General features: G+C 41.2%; 1 protein-coding gene across 2 annotated transcripts in view; it reads right to left on the reverse strand.

Annotated features, from left to right (window-relative positions):
• MARCHF1 (membrane associated ring-CH-type finger 1) overlaps positions 1-15,386 on the reverse strand; it is a 462,352-nt gene that overhangs the window by 435,234 nt on the left and 11,732 nt on the right. The gene's annotated exons all lie outside the window — the stretch shown is intronic.

Below are 15,386 nucleotides of genomic sequence, written 5' to 3' on the forward strand. Positions count from 1 at the left end.
CCTAAAGAGGAAGCAAAGAAGATCTTGATATCAACGCAGACATCCCAACTAAGGAAGAGATCATTCAAGCCATTAAATCCTTAAAAAATGGTAAATCTCCTGGCAAGGATAACTTGAATGCAGAATTGTTCAAGGTAAATCCTAAAATCAGCAGCATCTATCCTGGCCCCTTTATTTACATCAGTCTGGGAAAGGGAAAAAGTGCCAGATGAGTGGACCAATGGGGTTATAGTGAAGATACCAAAGAAAGGAACTCTCAGTAATTGTAATAACTGGCATAGTATCACACTTTTATCTGTGCCAAACAAAAAGTATTGTGTAAGATCATAGTGTAGCGAATATCAGAGGCAGTTGATAGCGTTCTCAGAAAAGAGCAAGCTGGTTTTCGGAAAGGGCATGGATGCACAGACCAGATCTTCACTCTATGAAACATAATAGAACAGTGCTTATAATGGCAACAGCAACTCTACATAAATTTCATAGACTTTGAGAAGGCTTTTGATAGCATTCACAGGACCAGCCTATGGCGCATTCTGTGGGCATATGGAATTCCTTTCCATATAATAAACATCATCAGAAGCTACTATTTCAACTTTACATGCAGTGTTGATCACAGTGAGCTCAGTTTTGAAGTCAAAACAGGAGTACGTCAGGGGTGTGTCATGTCTGCAATCCTCTTCAACATTGCCATCAACTGGGTAATGTGGCGTACAACAGAAGACATGCCAACAGGCATTAAATGGACACTTTTCTCATCCCTTGAAGACCTGGACTTCACAGATGAGGTCGCTCTCCTATCACATACCCAACACCATATACAAGAAAAAACAGCTTGATTCAACACATTCAGCCAGCAAATCGTACTGAAAAATCAACTGCAATAAGACAGATGATATCATGACCTTTAATATTGCCTCACCATCACCAGTACAGATAGAGGATTATGTTCTCACCAGTGTAGAAACATGCACATACTTGGGCAGCACCATCAGCCAGGATGGTGGAACAAGCCAGGACATCCAGAACAAAATCAATAAAGCCAGGAACACTTTCAGGAGCTTAAATACAGTCTGGAAATCATCAAAATACAACACCAAAACCAAACTCAAGATTTATCAGAGCTGTGTACTTTCAACACTATTTTATAGTGTTGGATCATATTAAAGAAGTTCTGTATTAAAATCACAAATGAGTTTGATTTCCCATAGTTTAAATTCCAGGGTATTACTAATTAAGAGGTCTCTTGGTTTTTGGTACTGTTTCTCTCCCTCTGTGTGTGAAACTTGCAAGCTGCTAATTGTGTTAGTACATTCTAAGACAGAGTCTGTTCTCAAAGCAATTCACAGAGAGAGAGACTCAAAGCAATACTCTAACAACAGAAACAGCACCCAGAGACTCCCCGCCCTTTTGTTGTATTAACAATTGTGATTAAAATAGAGATAGAGGATATATGTGGATGGATGCTTGGTGTGGATAATAACTGAATGATCAGGGAGGTGCCAGCCTAAGAATCCAGTGTCCATCGGCTGAAGAAGGCGTCAAGTGGAAATAACCAGAGGACCCCCGGAGGGCAGACTGGAATCCACCCAACAGCCTCAAGAATGGGAGAACCAAAGAACAAGATAACATCTTGGAGCCGTCAGGAATGTGCTATCTGCTGATTGATTCAGTAACAGCATGATGAAGCAATTCCCATAGACTGGCATAGGAAGAAATTCCTATAAAAATAGACTCTAAAAAGTGAGAACTTTGGGGTCTGATTCTGCAAAGCAACTTCCAGGAGCATCAGATGAGCATCTGACAAGGCCCTGCTCCCTCCTCATGTCCAGGCCACCTGGCCAGTGGCTTGGCATGAGCAACTCTAAGGCTGGTAACTATGATAACAACCTTGCAGAACCTGTGTGTGTGTGTGTGTGTGTGTGTGTGTGTGTGTGTGTGTGTGTGTGTGTGTGTGTGTGTGTGTGTGTGTGTGTGTGTGTGTGTGAGAGAGAGAATGTGTGAATAAATATGAGATTGAATGGAATGTTATAGCTATAACTAACTGCTTACTATGATAACAACCTTGCAGAACCTGTGTGTGTGTGTGTGTGTGTGTGTGTGTGTGTGTGTGTGTGTGTGTGTGTGTGTGTGTGAATAAAGATGAGATTGAATGGAATGTTATAGCTGTAACTAACCGCTTACTATGATTCTTTCTGTATTCACAATAAATGTGGTATTTTGCCTTTTTCCCTTTAATAAGATCCTGCTGGTTTTTATTTTATTGGTATAACAATAGTGCAGAATGCTGGAGAATGAGAAAGCATGACATGTCCAAATGGTCTTCATTCCATACAACCTGCCTCAGAAAAATCCTCTGTATCTTTTGGCCCAGAACAATCTCAAACCAAGATCTATTAACAGTGCAGCCAAGAGGATCTGAGCACCATCATTGCCAGGAGGCGTTGGAGACGGAACGGTAATGTGCTTCGGATGGAAACTGATTCCATCACCAGAGTAGAAATAAGATGAACACCTGAAGGCAAGCGAAAACAAGGCCGCCCAAAAACCAACATGGCGAAGAGCTGTGGAAGCCAAGCTGAAAAACCTGGGGCACAGCTGGGGAACCATTGAAAGACTTGCCAGAAACAGAAAGGAGTGGAGGAGCTTTGTCACTGCCCTAAACGCCAGAGGCGAATTAGGAACATGATGACGACGACGACGACGACTCTTGTGTGTGTCAATCATTTATCAGATGGAAGTGCTGTGTCCCCAGCTGATTTATTTCCTGACCGACTGGAAAACAGATTAGTTACCATAGCTATGGGTTCAGATAATCCTGGGTACCATCACCTTCTTTTGTCCAAACTGAGATCTCCGTCTAACAGCTCCTTGGGGCTGTCCAGCAATGAGCTTAAGCTTAATGTGGCCAAGACACAGCTTTTAATTTTTCCCGTTCAGTTCTCCCCCTCCTTCTTCCTCAGTCACTGCAGATAACCATCTTTCCGGTCACTCAGGCCCACACCCTGGGTGGCATCTTTGACTCTGCATTCTCTCCAGATGCTCAAATCCAGGATCATGTATAAATCCTGCTACTTCATCCTGCAGGTCTTTCCATCCATGCAGCTAAATCAGCCCCAGTCTTGGGAGCAGACTAGAGGGGAGACTTGAACTGCCATCACCTATGACAAATGTTTAATAGATCTCAGTATCCTCAGCTCTGCATCCAGCACTTTTCACAAGCACTAAATTTACATTAAAATATTTACTTAAAAGATTAGGTTTCTCTATACTTCAGCAGGCCCAACATTCATATCAGATGATCCAGTGTAGACTGGGAATTAGGCAGTAAACAAAAAATCCAAGCAAGCACCTGATCAACTAAATAATCCTGTACTATATCAGAGAATATATTTTCTTCATTTATTTTGATAAGTGTACTTTAATACGTCATAGCATACTAGTAAATGTATTCTGGAATACTGTGTAAAAAGTAATGAGTACTAGGAGTCCATATTTGAATATTTTCTCTCACTAAATATCTTTCCTGAGCAGTCAGATGATATTTTGGAGAGAGGGGGAATGCTTTTCTTATTGGGAAGGTGAGAATTAGAAAGTTTCTACTATATGCTAGGTCATGATGATCTTGCCATTTAGACTCTAGTCTAGAAAGAAGATGCATATCTTAGGGTTTGTCTACATATATAGAGCTGCAGCTGTGCATCAGATGTGCTGCAGCAGAAGATGTATAATAAAATCACAGCCGCAAGCACCAGTAGCTATGTCAGCAGGAGAAGTTCTCCCACCAACATAGCACTATCCACACTAGTGCTTATGTCAGCATAATTTATGTCACTCAGGGGCATGGTTTTGTCACACCCCTGAGCGACAAACTGTAGCGTAGACATAGCCTTTCTAAATTTACCTGTAGCCCAAAAAGTACAGAAGCCAGTGTTTTGGGAGAAGATGATTACAAGTTCTATTCTTTATGCATATTGTCGACTGCTGCCACAGAGCATTACAGTACAAAATGGAAAAATTTAGACTCTGATTAAACCCTGATCTTGCAGAAAAGTTTCTGGTTGCTAATAATAATCTAAGATCAAATTGAACTCAATTGATTCAAGGAGATTATAATTTTTTACTTGATTAGACATATGTCATAAGGAATCCAAAATCCCATTTGTATAAGTATTGTTTGCTTATTTTATGTGCTCTACCTTAGGCTCATGGTATTGCAAGGAGATTCTGAACAGCCTAATCATACGTACAGCACAGAGTGAGGAAAAAGATGAGAATCTTGGATGCCCTGATTAGACACATCAACAGGAAATCAAGCATAGGGAAGCTCTTCCCAAATGGGTTAACAGACTCTTGTTAACATTTTGAACCACTGGTCACTATCCTACCACCCTTCATTTCTGAAGTATTTTCCATCCACTAACCTTTGATCTCAAGTTTAATTCTAAGGTTGGCATGTGTGTCACATCACTTTGCTCAGCAAGCGAGTTAAAAAGACAGTTTCTCAGGGGGCATCACTTTCACAGACATGAAAGATGGCATTAATTTTCTTGTTACTTCCAGCATAACTGGTTCACATTTCACTGTCTTTCAGCATGCTGATGAGCACTGAGCAAAATCTGGAGTGCCTCTACACATTAAACAGTAAAAATTCAGCAAAGGAGCACTAATACAGCGGAGCTGTGGTGTTGCACTCCAAGTTTATGGGCGTTCATCTAAGAGTGCATAGTCCCAGAACATGCCAAGAGCCTGCCACGCAAGCACTTATTTTTCCCTAAATCATGGAGTGGATTGCATACATTTTACAACCTTCTTCCATTCATTTTATTTACAGAATCCTTCTGTATAACAGGATAGATAAAAGGAAGTTATGCTTTTTTCTGAGAAAAGCACCATTCTGAACTTATTTCTTTTAAGTTTTCAAATAAAATTTAGAGCCAAAGTCTGAGCAAAATATTCTATAGTGAGTGCCTCAGTTAAGGCAATTTAGTTCTTGACGGTACTATACTCAAATCACAGTGTTTGCAACCCAAGATTCACCTTAACAAATCTCTGTCTGGGAATTTTAAAGAAAGCCCTGCAATCAGAATGGGGCCAAGTGAGATTCAAGGAGTTGGGGGGGGGGGGGCGGATTCCCCCAACTCCTTTCCCACTCTTTCCTCTGAAGGTGTGAAGAAGAGAGCCTTATTAATGCATACCTCCTCAACTTCTTCAGAGTGGAGCTGTGGAACTTAGATGGAACACAAATTAAGTCAGTCCAAATATGGAGAGATGCACTCAGCAGACCCCTTCCTTCTGCCCCTCTACCTAGCTAGAGGATGATCCAACATATCTTGATGTCTTCTGGAACATATGTTTTAGCCAATTACAAGTTATTGGGCTCAACATAAGGATATTTGGGTGATATTAAGTGATCTGTCATATTACAGGAGGTCAGACTAGGTGATCTGGCCTTAAATTCTATGAATCTCTTAAATATGGAGTGACGATCAACTTCATTACAGTCCTAATTTATTTTACTCCACCCCATGCCAGTTAAAATATTCTTCTGCCCCTATCTTTAAATGAATACTAGAAGGTTGGGGCTTTTTTAGATTTGTAGGTGTAGCACGCACGCATACAGCAGAAATTGTAACTTTGGCCATTCCATCCTATATACAAGGAGTCCCCTAATAAGGCATGAAAGACCTCATTAAATAATGCTAAAAGATGGCTTCTCTCTCTCCTTATTTTTCAATGAAGTTGAATAAATACCACCATAATACAAGAATAATTAGAACACAATTCTAGGGCTAGTCTCAAAACCTGAAAATAGATCAGATTACTGTATACTATATTTTTCAAGAAGGCATTCTGACAAAAAAGTAAAGCTGCGTTGAAGCTAATATGTGGGACAGGAAGTCAAAATACCTGGATTCTACCATGAGGTCCATCACTGACCTGTTGTGAGATTTTGATAAGTGACTTAAGTTTTGTGCCTCACTTCGCCCCTCTGAAAATGTAGATATTTTTCTTTGTACTGTGCTTACAATTACCAAAGGGAAAGAGTTTATGGAGAAATTAGGGAGTTATAAAAACTCCCCACATAAAATGACATGCATCACCTTTCTCCTATTTGATATTATCCTGCCTGACTGCTAGGTGTTAAATCAAAGGATGTTGTTTCAGGGGAAAAAACAAACAGGAAATGAAATAATGGTAAAAATAAGGTATACTCTGGAGAACACTGGGGTCCTTGAGGAAACAATGGGGGAAGTATGAATTGGGGAATACCCCTGCCTCGCTTAACTAAACTGGCATGGTCTTTTCATCCCTGGCCTGAGCCTAGGATAAAAAGGGGATACTAATATCTTAAAGATACTGGCCTAGAGAAGGAGGGTTGAGTGGATAGCAAGCAGCCACTGGATAGGATCTGAAGAGAAAGAAACTACAGCAAGCAGGCTCTCTCCCTGAACCCAGAGATGGAGGTAACTGAGCTAAATGAAACTTACTAAAGCTTTCAAGTAAAGACTAATGTTTAGGTAAGGGGTCAGGGAAATAGAACAAAGGGTGAAATAAAGAAAGGCCTATACACATATGTGTGGTGTACTTTTGGGAAATGAACAAACAATATTTTGTTTTTAAAACAGCTATTGGAGTGACTTTAATCTGCTGCTCCTCGGGGAAAAAAAAAAAAAACCAGACTTCTAAGTTTCAAACCAGCTGAGCCTTCCATGTGGGCACTGTCATCCAGATATCCAGTCTAAAAGTGGTAGGACCACATGGTTCCATCCCAGAGAGGTGCAGGAACCCTGGCTTATCACCTTAGGGATGCACTTGAGAGGGACTGAAATGGGTGTAAAGCGCAGCTTGCTGTGTCACCATGACAGAGCTCTATACATTTTATTGCCAATATATGGTAGCACATGTAAGAGGTTTGTACTAGTTCATTACTTATGTAAAGCTTCCATGCAATGTGACAGTGTTTCAAGTATCAGGGGAAAAAATTCAAAGCTTCAGACCATATGAGTTAAGACGTCCCCATCGTAGGAATAATTGCCCTCCAAACGTAACACCATCTCCCACATAGTGTTTATTCTGGTAAGATTCTAGGCTTGTTTTAATACACAATCTACATCAGACAGTCGGGGGCACATTTTTTCATCTGAATCCCTTCTCTCTCATTTGTAAAGACGGGCACTCTACATATATGGGAGAGGGTGTCACTTTGTATGGGCAAAGCATGGATGGGCTCCAATTACGGCATTTTAAAGAAATAATCCACATAACAGAAACAATGAGGTGAAATGCTTTGTATGAATATGAAACAAGTTGATGGGAACAATCTTGAGTCCCTATCTGCAGGCTATTCAGTGACCTCACTCCAGTCCACTGGCACTCCTAAGAGTCTCAGCAGAAAAGTCAAGAGAGAGCAAGTTAGCCTTTCACCTCTACAGATGGTTCTTCATGACTGAGGTCCATGGTGGGGGCAGTTCGCACAGATACTGCCCATACTGTACTTTTTCTATGGATATATAGAAAATCTGAGCTGTCTAGTTCTGCCAATCTGGTCCCTTTCACAAAGATCGAAATTCAGTTTAAAAATATTAAATGAAGATAAAGCAAACAAAGGGAAAAAAAATTATTCTACAATTTACTTAAGCACACCAGGTTCCTCTGGAAATTGGCCAAAGGACTTTTACGCACTGAGCTCTAGGCTTGTAACAGCTCCATAAAAACACTTCAAATCTCATTAAAACAGGGCAAACAATGCCAATAAGTATCTGAAGCCAAACGACAGCTTTTCACTGGATTGGAGTCATTGAACAAAAATAAGTAGTATTTCCGTGTGTCTCTACCTTTCAATAACAATGCCATCTTGTGGAAAATGTAGAAGTAGCACAGAAGAGCCTCTCTAGCACATTTTGACTTAATAAGGAGAAGGACTTCACTGACACAGTACACCAGTTTGTGACAGAATGGCAAAGCATACAGGGCTCTGTAAAACATTCTTTTCACATGGTAATCAGTAATCAATTTAGAGTGGATTGAAACCGTAGGGGGAGCACTTATCAAGGAGGAGGAGAGAGCTGGTTTCCCAAATGAGCAGGAAGATGGGGGCTATCTATAAAGTGGATCTGCAGCCCCTGAAATCCATCCCCCCCCCTCCCCCCGATCAGTGCCTGATAATCAAGATTCAACAAACATTGATCTATAGCCACCCTGTAGAATGGAGACCTGGATTTCTGTTACTATATCCTGGGGGTTTTATTCTGCTGTACTTTGCCCCTTTGTACTCCAATAGCAGCTCTCATGTGGTCAGGCAGCAGATATAGTTCTTGGATATTCAACAAAATGATCAACGATTCATCAAAATAGCTTGAGATGATCATAAGACGTGCTTCCACCAACTAACTAAATGCCAAAGCACAGTACCGGTCATGAGAATGGCTGATTTTTTGGACAGACAACCGCCACTTATGTCAGAATGAGGGTTTCTCCCCTCTCCCCCCACCCCATCCTGATGCTTACATGTTTCTTCTGTCTTTATTTAGGCCCTGATCCTGCAAAGGCAACTGCATTAGAGCATCCCTGCACAGCCCCACTGAAGTCAATAGCGCTGCTCAGAGGTGTGGGTATCTGGCTAGGCAGCTGTTTTACAGGATCAAGGAGTGAGACTGTAAGCTCCTCAGGAGGGTGACTGTTGCTCATTTATGTATGCCTACAAATGGCCAGGCCCCAAGAACTGGTTGGTGCCTCTAGGCACAACCCTAATACATACAGATGAGGTGCAATTACCTTTCTATGCATGTATGTTTTTAAGGACTTCCTAAAAGCATTATAGCCAATGCACAGATTATACAAGTACAAGTGTTACCATGCACATGTACTGTAAAGAATTTGTTAGAGGGAGGCATAGAGTGGAGGAAGTAAGGTAAGGTGCATGTTTATCTGAGCAAAATAGACAAGCTTAGCGTACCTGTTGACTTCTAGCTGACTCATCTTCATATGAATGGAACATTTGCTCATTTTTTTACTTCAACATTATGAAAATGCAAACAGTACAAGTACGCTATGTTTCAGTAAACATACAGGTATCACAAATGCAGACTACTGTGCTCTCCATTACTGTCCAGGACAGATAGCTGTGAAATACCCACAATTCTGCTTAAAACCATCTGACCCATCTTTGCTAACTGGGCTCTGGTACTATGGTTGCTCTATTAAGTATTACTGCCAAACAGTGGGAGCAATGGGTAGCTAAATCCAGTTTGTTTTATATTGAGTTTTACCACCCAAAGGCGCTGGTTTCCTCATTTCCCTGGGTGTGCTTAAACCCCGACTTGCCCCAAACTCCACCCCACCCCACCCCCGCCTCTTCCCTCCCTATTCCACCCCCAATGCCTCCTACATGCCACTGAACTCCTCATCCACAGTGCGCGAGAAGCGTAATGAGGGAGGGGAAGGAGCTGATTGGTGGGGCAGCTGGCAGGCACTGAGCACCCACTATTTTTCCCCCTGGGTGCTCCAGCCCTGGAACACTCACGGAGTTGGTCCTATGTTACCAACCCCCACAAAGGGGTAGTCCGAGGACGTAACCATACAAACTTTACTCACATGTAACCCTCACCTCAAGAGAAGAGTCTGAGAGTAATAAGGCCCAGTCCTCCAACCTGCATTAATGCTGCTCAAAAACAGATTCTTTTTTCAGAGTAGCAGCCGTGTTAGTCTGTATCTGCAAAAAGAACAGGAGGACTTGTGGCACCTTAGAGACTAACCAATTTATTTGAGCATAAGCTTTCGTGAGCTACAGCTCACTTCATCGGATGCATGCAGTGGAAAATACAGTGGGGAGATTTTATATACACAGAGAACAACATTGTTTCATATTCTCTGTGTATATAAAATCTCCCCACTGTATTTTCCACTGCATGCATCCGATGAAGTGAGCTGTAGCTCACGAAAGCTTATGCTCAAATAAATTGGTTAGTCTCTAAGGTGCCACAAGTCCTCCTTTTCTTTTTGCGAATACAGACTAACACGGCTGCTACTCTGAAACCTAAGGGGAAAGTTGCAGCTTAAAAACAAAGGCAGGCATATTCATACCGAAGTGGGTTAAATCTATTCACAACAATGGCCAACTAGGATAAGCACAACATAAGAAATAGTGGGTGAAAATGCCTGCTTTGCTGTTTTGATTGATCTAATGGGGAAGATAAGTTAACATTTCTAATCTGCAGAGGGCCTTAAAAACCATTACCCTAACCTAGGGTGGCCAGATGTCCCAATTTTATAGGGACAGTCCCGATATTTGGGGCTTTGTCTTATATAGGTGCCTATTACCCCCCGTCCCAATTTTTCACACTTGTTGTCTGGTCACCCTAAGCGAACCTTTCAGCATCCCTTTTACAAATGGGGTAATTGAGACAAACAGGCCAGATGACTTATCTATGGCCATAGAGGGAGTAGCCAGTAATATTCGTCAGGATTAGAATTCAAGAAACCCTGGCTCCTAGTTCTGTGGTGACCTAGCAAGGATGCAGTAATTGTAATTGCAACCATTTCTTTACTAAGCTAAAACCTGGTATGGTCCCTGGGTACCTACTTGCTCACCAGCGCACACTGCACTGGTTTCGCTACTCTTACATTCAAACTAGCTCAGGTAAGCTAGCCCATGTACAGGTTTTCCTGAGTAGACATCATAAAAGACAGCGAGAAAAGCCCCCAGAACTTACAAGGTAATGTGTTACCTTTAACCACTGTTGGATATCGTATGTCTGTCAAGTATATACAAATGTGAAACTATTGTGGCATGCCACAGAAGCCCTACTGGCATATTAATACCCAGGTAACATTTAATACGGGTATATGTTTCAACGAGCAGCGAAGCCAGTGATATTACTGACAATTAATGCCAGTCTCCCCCTTTTTCCTCCAGTACAGAATGGGCTGTAAAAAGAAAATTAGCTACTATAGAATTAACTAGAACTAAAGGATCGTAGTTCATTACATGCAGCAATAATATCAGTTATCAGAGTTATGGTCCAGAACTGTAATTAAAATCAGTCATGTAACCAGAAGACTAACGCTTCCAAATCTAAGATAGAAAAAGGAAGCAGAATACACTAACCACGTCCAAAAATAAGAAGTACCAGAGGTGTGTGGACAAAGGCTAAAACATTAAATTGTGTCTCACTCTTTTGGTGATACACGTGCAGAAAGATCATTTTTTAGTGCCTGTGGATCAAAACAAGTAGTGAGTGAATTGATGCCAGTACATTATATTGATTTGGAGGGAAAATTTCAGTAACTACTCTAAGAAAACAGCAAAGCCTCGAAGGATGCACTGCTCCCCACCAACGTTTATCATGCAAATCAGTTGTCTCATCACATTTGTTTTGCTATCAAGACTACTTGGAAAAAAGCCAGTTTTCAAAACAACTGCTTTTGTCTAGAAGACAAGTTACAAAGTGAAACAGCCATGTTTGTACTAAAATTGGGCAGGAAACTAATTTCTGTCCCATGAAAGATGGAGTTTCCACAATTTTTCATGTGACAGAAATGCCAAAATATTTCAAATCAGACACCAAATATTTCAATGCATCCTAAATGAAATATATTCCTTGGCAGCCCCTGCCATCCAGCTCCCTACACCTCCCCTTTTGCCCACTTAGCAGGCTGCTGCACTCCCCAATTGCCTGGGTTGCCACACTAGCCTACTCCTCAGGTTCCCTGCCTGAGGCTCTGTTCACCAGGTGGGCTGCCTTCCTTCCCACCCGGCAGACAGAGGAGAGCACAGCAGCCTGCCAGCCAGCCCATTAGGCAGGCAGAGGGGGAGCCAGGCTGGCTAGCTGATAAGAAACCAAGCAAGCAGGCTGACTGACCAGCCAGCCTACTTTCCAGATTTCCAAATAAAGCTTTGACAGAATCAGCAATTCCCATGGAATGTTGAGATTCTGTCAAACCAGCACTTTCCAATGGAAAACTGTCTCGTTGGAAAATTTTTGACCGACTGTAGTTTGTACCCTTTATTGCTCCTTTACAATACGTAATACAACACACTTTTAGAATAGAGTCCAACCCTGTCTGTCCCTTTATCCTCACCCACACACCCGGTGGACTGGAGCAGTATAGTGACTTTATAAAAACCTAAGCTGGTGCATTTCCAGTCTTCAAATGAAGGGGTAATCAAGTGGTAGCCTCCCTAAAGTTTCTTTGTAATGAGGCAATAAAGGGAAACTAACTCACTTTGAAGTTCTTGTCTTGGAATTCAAGGAAGTAGTTTGGGTCTGCATCCCAAACTTTCATATCTTTGCAACACTACATTCATCATGGCTCCAAGTTATCTGGTACTGTGTATTGGCACCTCTCTCAAGCTGCTGCCTTGTTCTCCAAAATTTTATGTTTAAAAGAAGTTTCTAGCCGTTACGGTTGCACAGGTAACTTCAAAATTTTGAGACTAATAGAGCAGAGAGGTGTACAGAGATGCCAGAGAGCCTGGAACAATAGCTCTGAGAGGTTTGAAGTGCCCCATTCATCTCAACAGATGAATGTTCACAAGATGTGTCTTGTTAACCTTTAATGGCAAAATGAGCAAGGCTATACATATGTAGCCCCAGCGAAGCTACCAGTTGGGTCCAGCCCCTTATTCCAAAAAGCAGCAAGCCAGATGTTAGGGGCTTATTCCTTCACCTGCTTACTTCCCTGGTCCTTCTCGCATGAACAGACAGTAACAATACCCGAAGTCCAATGGTGCAAACAATTCGATGTTTACTGGGGTGAACTTCCAGCAAGCATGATTCCAGTTTCCTTCCTTAGTGTCCCCCTTCCCAGCTCTGACACCACAGAGCCTTATCTGTGTCCCGGTTCCCATTCCCCCCCCCTTAGCAAAACATGATTCCAATTTCCCCACCTCCATTCCCTGTTCCCATTCCCCTCCCTCACTTCCTGATTGACTGCAGACTATATAGTAAAACTTAAGTTCTGCTTAGCTGTACCTTAACCAATCATTTTACTGAAATTTAACTAACCAAGCCTAACATATTGTAACATGATTTAACTAATTATATCCCACCACCTTAATTAGTTTACACCCAGCAAAATTAATTATACAGCAGACAGAATCAATCATAGACAGAGATTATACAGACAAACAATAGGGAAATGGGGACTACAATGATAGAACACCACAGAAGTGAAGATTTCACATCCCAGCTATTGATAAGTGAGTTCTTGCCAGACAGGATGCTATCAAACTAAGTTTCCTTTTACATTTTCTTGGCACTTCCCTTTCTCTGGAGGTGATGGGCATTATCAGGACAGGATTGTATTCCTAGCAGCCCAATAGCACCTTCTTTCAGTGTGACTAGTTTGGAATGTGAGGATGTGACCATAGGCTTCCCAGCTTATGGCTGCCTCTGCTGCTTAGCCAAAGGCCTTAGCCTAAGAACAGGGCCTCAGACTGTCACAGTCAGGGAAGGCCCTTACACTGGCAGACAGTGATTTTGATTCTCTCTTTTATACCTCTATAACTAGCTAAGTGATAAGAATACACCTAAATTCTTAGAGTATAGGCCTTTACAGACAGGCCTGAATATCTATATCCTAACATCTATAACCACATGGCAGTCTTGTAGACTCTCACATGGAAATCCTCAGCCAAAAGTCATATTGCCCTCATTGTTCTCTGTGAAAAACTTGGGCTAGGTCGGATGGGCCAGAGCAGAAAAACAGAAAAACCCACTTTTGCTGAGTTGCTTTGCAACACAAACTCTCTGCAAGATCTGACCATACCTGTTGTCCTTCAAAGCTAGCTTATCTGCAAACCTCCAGTGAAATAAAGAATGCTCATTCTACAAAACTCACATGACAACAATCCATGTACACTTACTGAAGCAAAGTTTGTGGAGGATACTGTCTGTTTAACTGTTTCTATGAAAACCTTCACATCAAATACTGAGTGTTGCCAACTCTCATGATTGTGTCATGAGTCTCATGAGAATTATTGTTTTCCTTAAAGCCCCAGCTCTTGGAGTCAAGTGAATATGCAATGATTTCAGCCTTCATGCTTAAAGAATAATAAGTTTCCAGCCCTTGTGGCTGTGCAGAAGGCTTCAAAATATGAGCCCAGTGCACCCTGAAGACTCAGAAAGCAAATAGGAAGAACACCATATATTATTTTTACATAATCCCATGATTTTTGGTGAGTTTGACTCATGATTTTTGAACATTTGGGGTTGACAATACTGAATACTTACTAGAACAGAGTAATAACATGCCTTACTTTTGCAATAATTATTTAACCTATTTATTAAGGGCAAGGAAAGCTGTATCTCAGGTTTCAGTTTGATTATCTCATCACCACATGCTAGTTTCCCAACAAAAATATAAAAAATATTTTGAAAAGAAAAAATGAACTGAATCTTTGTACATTGTACAGAAAAATTAACGATTGCAACACCAAGATTTTCCCCTTTTTACAATTCACCTTTAAATTATGTACTGTCCATACTTACTCAGGTCTATGATGAAATAATGGTCCAGTCTTACACTCAGGAAAAATGCCAACGGATTTAAATTGGAATTTTGTCTCTGAAGATCGCAGTACCTGTACCAAACTGTGTCTTGGGATACTCTTTCAAATAACTGCTCTGATTTTGAAAACACTACTCTGTTTTAGTTGCTAATTGGCTGTCTGTTCACTTTAAGGTTACATATGGCAAAGATGACAAATTTCGAAGTGTACAATTTAAATAATTACACAAAGGCATTTGCTCAGTAAGACACTTATTGCTGTGGTTAGCTTTTAAACTTTTTAGCTTATTCAGAGGAGTGGCTACAGCATTTATTTTCCATGGGCCACAACTTGTTTCTCCAAAATGGAAAACTGTTTCATGGAGACTTTCATCTAATACAAATGCCTTGATTTCAGAGGCAGAATTTGGCACTGTACCTTTAAACAAGTGGAATAATTTTTTTAATTGCATGTTATTTAATCTCACTTCCCCATGCGCCAATCACATAAGTGTGCACATTTGAGCACCATCTTCAGGCAAGCTGAATAAGATTACAGCGTAAAATACACAAGGCTTAGAAGCTTTTTTTTTTTTTTTTTTTTTTTTTTTTTTTGAGGAGTTTGAAGAAGAATGCAACCAAGCTCTTCTATGCCATCCTTCCTTAAATAAGTTTACTCTCAGCAGTACATAGGATTCTGTTGTCAAAAAGAGGCCTGTTTTATCTGTTCTGCTGAAAGTGATAGAATTTAAAATGGCTCGACATTTTAAAGACTGGTCATGGTTAACAGTTGTACATTTGCCATTTCTGGAGAGTTGAGGGGGTCATTCCAATTGGCTGTTCTTCAATTTCAGTTACAATTGCCAGAAATTAGCCAGTTACTCCCTCAACCTCTA

The sequence above is a fragment of the Chelonia mydas genome, chromosome 4, assembly GCF_015237465.2.
Source record: "Chelonia mydas isolate rCheMyd1 chromosome 4, rCheMyd1.pri.v2, whole genome shotgun sequence".
In the NCBI taxonomy this organism is placed as follows: Eukaryota; Metazoa; Chordata; order Testudines; family Cheloniidae; genus Chelonia; species Chelonia mydas.